Below are 6,215 nucleotides of genomic sequence, written 5' to 3' on the forward strand. Positions count from 1 at the left end.
ATTCAAAGTTGAAAATTAGGTATTACATTACCCGATATATATATATATATATATATATATATATATATATATAGATATAGATAGATAAAAAAAAAAAAAAAAAAAAAAAAAAAAGGGGGGGATTAAACAAAACGAGATTTGAACGTGGACTCGCGAGGTATATATACTTCACACTTCCGGTTATAAGATAGACGAATATTGGCTGAAGAGAGCTCGATAAGGATACCTTAAACGGGCCTTATTATCGGGCTTGAAACCGACGGTACCAATGACCTGTCTCAACTAACAACTTTCTGTACACAAAATATATATATATATATATATATATATATATATATATATACATATATGTGTGTGTGTGTACGCGCGTATATATAGTAAGCGTATGCGCATGTGTGTGTATTATTTTTATTACTATGATTCCGACAACGTTCGTTTCTCTATACGATTTAAAAACAACAACAAAAAATGCATGTGAAAATCTACTTGACTAAAACGGTTACTTGTTTAATTGTTCGAATGAACCGTGGAACAAGTCGCTTATTTCTCTTTGTATGTCTCTCGCCATTTATGACTAATATTATTTCTCATATTTGAAAAAGAAAATAAAATCTATACAAAGATTGTTTCTTAATGTCTGTGGGGATTTAGAGAAATAGTGATTCTCTTGTGTTCGGCGTTGCCATCTGACATACAGTTTGTGACATACCATCAACAAATACCTAAACTAGATAGCAAAGATCTTAATTCACTTAACAATAGAGATTTATAAAAAGACTCATCATTTTTAATTATTCAAAAAAAGCAGATAGGTCAGAGTTTATGAATTTTCAACTGGAATCAAAGTAAATAAAAATGGCTTTATACATACTATATCCAATATATATATATATATATATATATATATATATATATATATATATATATATATATAATGTGTGCGTGAGAGTGTGCTATATAATATCATTTTTACTATTTTATTTGACTTTAGTGTCTATACCCTTCACTGATAAAGAGACGTTGTACTAATAAAGGTCTATTTCGTCTCGGAAACGATCGTACACTAAAAATTTGATGTGAATTCTTTGAACAGATAAAAGATAACATATCACAAATTTCCTTACATATATATTTCGAATGTATTGAATAATAAAAAAAAAATGTTTTCAAAAGTGCTCAATACATATGTAGAGCTTTTATAAGTAAAATTATATTAGCATCAGAAAATACCTTAGGCCCATCGATCTACGTTTCGATCCGCATAGGGCCTTTTCTAATGTTAATATAATTTTATTTATATATGCTTTCTAAAATTTAGTGTTTTTTTTAATGTTTTTTTTATTTTTCTTCCTTTGAAGATTGTAATGTCGGGTATGGGGCAGCCAAACCAGCTGCCAACATTGCCCCGCTTTTTTATTGAAACCAACCGAGAGCTCTTTTTAGTATCCTCGCTGTTCCCTTAAGTGCAATTGTCTGAATCTCTTTTGCACTTGGTTCACCAGGAATATTAGGTAGGACTTCAGGTTCTTCTTCATAAGTCCTGTGGCACCTATGATAACTGGTATGATCGATATCCCCTTTTGTGTGTGTGTGTGTGTGTGTATATATATATATATATATATATATATATATATATATATATATATATATATATATATATAAGCAACAAAAACAAACGAATATTGTCCGGCTGATGATCAAATGTTCATAAACTTATTCACGATTACGTAAATATTCTCAATTATATGAAAGAATTTTTTTTATAAGAAAAACATTTAATCATTCCTTTGCATCCAACACACACACACACACACACACACACACACACACACACACAAACTGAACTAGATAAATTAATCCCTCAAACAAAAATACGCAATCATATTTGTCCAAGTGTCGCGTCGTTGGATTAATATGACGGCGTAATCACAATCGGACACCCGGTGAGAAGCCGTTTAATTATATTTACATAAATTTTTGCGCTCACATGTATGAAGCAATAGCCATCAAGATAAACTGTTGGCTTGTTTGAAACTGATCCTATTTACAATGCCTCCCCACGAGACAGAGTTAGACACCAGGATCGTTTTTTAACGTGGAGAAAAGGAACAAAAATAAAAAGTGTCTCAGTCGTGAAGGATTTCCCTAAAAAAAAAGTCCGGTGCTTATTCAAATTGGCACTTATGACGAAAATTAAAAGAAAATACAGAAAAATCTATATGATGTACTTTTTTTTACAGAATGAATATGCCATATTCCAAAAAATCACGTAATTCGGTTAAGTATTTTGTTTTTTAAACTAAGAAATCGAAATTTATGATTTTTAGCGGTTTTACTACTAAACTGTATTGAACATAAGGATGATTTGTGAACTTTTAACTTCGATTTGAGTTGTCTCCCTCTTTCTCCTCATGTCCGACGAAAACTTTATAATTCGTTTAGTCGTAAAATTTGATTTTCTTTAATAAAAGAAAATACTTGATCAAATTACGTAATTTTTGGAATATGACATATTCGTTCTGTAAAAAGTGCGTACATCATACAGACTTTTCTGTATTTTCTTTTAATTGCTGCCATAACTGTCAATTTGAATAAGCACACAAAATCCTGTCTAAAAAGTAGCACGGTCTGAAGATTTAAATGTCACCGGATAATTACACCCCCCCTTTTTTTTAATAACTTCAGTCTGAATTGCAAAAGTTTCTTCATCCTATTATTTCTATATTCGTAAATTAATTCGACAAGATATCGCCTGTGTATGTCTTTCTCGTGTAAAAAAAAATTCTAATTTACTATGAATTGGATATTTAAGGAAAAACTAAAAACATGTGCTTTGAATTGATTTTATTTTATTTATGTAAACATGATATTTTGAATTATTATTTTTTTTTTTTTTTTGCCTTCCACCCAGTTACGCAACTAGTATAAAAATTTATGAGTAAAACACAGATTTATGTTTGAAAACATATTATACGAAACAAAACGATTATTATACTGCAAGAAAAAGTGGAAAAAAGGAAACCATATATTTTTTTAATTAAATTAAAAATTATTTTCACTTACCTCAAGAACGTATTTTATTCCAGTGTATAAATTTTCCTTTGAATGAATTTTTTTCTTTTTAAAAAAGTTTTCACGAATTTTTAATCTTTTTTTCTATCTTTTTTTTTTTTTTTTTGTATAATTAGTGTAAGACACTTTCAAATAAATGTTAACACGGATAGATAGATAGATAGATAGATAGATAGATAGATAGATAGATAGATAGATAGATAGATAGATAGACGTACTTCCTCGTGTCACTTTGAGGGAAAACCTCTCTATATTCACCGTATTTCGCTGACTACTGTAAACTTTTATTCGGATAGAAAGAAATGATTGTAGCGTTACAGCCGTAGAATAAGCGTTGTCCCATTCTGGGAATATGTGTGTGTGTGTGTATGGAACTCCAAACAGACAGAAGAATCTACGAAGAAGTGAACATTTTTCTTAAAGAGTCGACAGGAAATCTCAACTCATTCGTCCATCGTCCGTGAGTATGTGTATATGGTTTTGTAAGTAGGTGTGGCCAGCTAAAGTCGCCCACCCTCTCTCGCTCGTTTTACCAAATGGTCTATGTACATACATACATGTGTATGTACACGGTGCATATACACACATATATCTACGTGTGAACAGGCAAAAGTGCGAGGGAGAGATAGAGAGAGGAGGGGGACGTACAATTTCAACAAAGACGAATCACGTAAAGTGGTTGTTGCGCTAGGGAGTTTTTTTTTTCTCTCTCCGATTTTCTTTTTGGGTATTTTAAATTCGATAGAATTTTTAAGAACTATATCAAGTAGTTTGACACTTTGAGGTTTGAGAAATGTCAAGTTTGGCTTACTAGAATATCAGGATTGTACGCTTTGCATAATTAGCCTTAACGTCTAAGCTTAAACAACAACAATAACAACAACAACAAAGCATGTGTCGTTATGTGTTGTTTTGTTTTTCTTTTACGCAAGTTTAACAGCAATACTCCGGCTCGCCACTGAGTTTTAAACATTAACAAACTGATTAAATAAGAAAACAATTTACTTTTGTAAACGATATAAAAAATAATGCTTATATGATAAGTGTTATAATTAAGCTGTGTGTGTGTGTGTGTGTGTGTGTGTGTGAACAAAATTTTAATGTGACCAAATAATCAGGTTTCAAATCGGCGGAAATAAACTTGTATGTCGATCCACAGCAAACAAACGTGATGTAACAAACAATGCGTAGGTATAAAAATAATTGATATTTTAGCAGAAAATTATGTATAAAGTTATAAATTTCCTTTTCAAAAATTAAAATTGATTATCTTTTAAGGAATTAAGAAAAAGGCATTCGGCTTTAGCGCAAATGTAATATTCCGGATTGTGGTCGTGTCAGATAATCTCTTTTGGAGAACAAGTTGGAATCGTCATTTTTCTCTTTACGATATTCTAGTTATTCCCATCTCCGCGGACTAAATAGTTTTAGTTACATTACCCGCGAAAGCATTAGCATTCATAGAAAAAAAAAACCCAACATACACACACACACACACACACACATATATATATATATATATATATATATATATATATAGAGAGAGAGAGAGAGAGATAGAATGTTTGTTTTTACAAACATTATTGGCTACATTTTTTTTTTTACAGTGATCACCACTTATCCAGGCCCGGAAGCCACTCAGGGATAAGGGTTATTGCAAGTACATTAGGTTAGTGTGGAGATTTGATGAAGTGTTTACTTAAGGGGGCGGTTCATTAGGAATTTGTTCACATTGGACTTGAAGACATCCAAGTTGTAGTCCGGTGGGAAGCAGGCAGACGGAACAGAGTTCCACAGGCGTGCAGTTCTAAGAAAGAAGCTTTGTTCATGGAATCCGCGTTTTGATTTAGGCACAGATATAGAGTGAGGGAAATTTTTCACAGTGGATTCAGCTAGACGGGTGTTTTTCGCTACATATGTGCATATACGCCTCTGCAGTGCATTTTTTCAGCGATATCGCATCTTCGTGCCAGGGTATCTGAAAGGAGGCACTGCAGAAACCTGTATGCACATATGTAGTCAATAATATTTGTATAAATAAACATATAATCACGTTTTGTTCATTCATCGAGCACTTTTTGAAAAATACGGGAGTTTTAGTGGATTTACATCTAGGAAACTAAAACTATACAACCACTATATATATAAATTACCAATTCCGATTCTTTATAAATCTCTAAATATTTAACCAAATATTTATTTTTCCTGAGTAGCGTAAAAACACATTGCAAATGTGCAATTATTTTCGCAAACGTAAAAATACATTTGTGAGGATGATGTTTATAGATTTTAGTTTTACTGCTAGTTTAAAATAAACAAATATTTATTAATAATTTTTGAAAAGGAAATTTATAACTTTATACATAATTTTCTGCTAAAATATCAATTATTTTTATACCTACGCATTGTTTGTTACATCACGTTTGTTTGCTGTGGATCGACATACAAGTTTATTTCCGCCGATTTGAAACCTGATTATTTGGTCACATTAAAATTTTGTTCACACACACACAGCTTAATTATAACACTTATCATATAAGCATTATTTTTTATATCGTTTACAAAAGTAAATTGTTTTCTTATTTAAATCAGTACAAGCAGTGTAAGGTTTTGTTTTAAACAAAATCAAATTAAAAAAATATAGAATTAAAAGAATCGTTTTTGGCATCGGAAAATTGGTCGAAGTTTTTTCCGATTCCCGATTCCGATTAATAGTCCCAACACTAATGTAGACAGACGTATGTGGGGCATTCGATATGATGATGCCGTAAAATCTTACTGAAATCGACTTTATTCACTTCAGATAACGTTTCGATACTATTTCCACCTTCTTCAGATGTACACAAAGCAAGGAGAAAAAACTGCATTTTCATAAATGAATTGATACATCCTATCAACATTTCAAAAAGTAACTTTAACAGACACACTCTGATTTCTCTTTCTATCTGTTTGTAAATTAAAATGTTATAACGTTTACAGTTATTTTTCAAGAAGTGTTTCCATAACGAACACAAAATATCAAGTATATACCTATCTTTATATTAAAAAGGAACTTTGTGTGTGTTTATAACGGAGTCACAAATTATCAAGGCTCGGAGGCCACTCGAGGATAAGGGTTAATGAGTGTACGTTAGTCAATGGGA

General features: G+C 31.3%; 1 protein-coding gene across 3 annotated transcripts in view; it reads right to left on the minus strand.

Annotated features, from left to right (window-relative positions):
* LOC145260389 (uncharacterized) overlaps nt 1-3,668 on the minus strand; it is a 649,016-nt gene extending 645,348 nt beyond the window's left edge. For 2 of the 3 annotated variants that reach the window (XM_080118365.1, XM_080118344.1), the window contains exon 1: nt 3,064-3,668. The gene's annotated coding sequence lies outside the window, so the exon portion shown is untranslated. The remainder of the gene's footprint in view (nt 1-3,063) is intronic. The other variant, XM_080118355.1, reaches the window with a different exon arrangement.
* Between the last annotated feature and the right edge of the window lie 2,547 nt (nt 3,669-6,215).

This window comes from Euprymna scolopes, chromosome 3 (assembly GCF_053919585.1).
Source record: "Euprymna scolopes isolate OS-2025 chromosome 3, ASM5391958v1, whole genome shotgun sequence".
Taxonomy (NCBI): Eukaryota; Metazoa; Mollusca; class Cephalopoda; order Sepiida; family Sepiolidae; genus Euprymna; species Euprymna scolopes.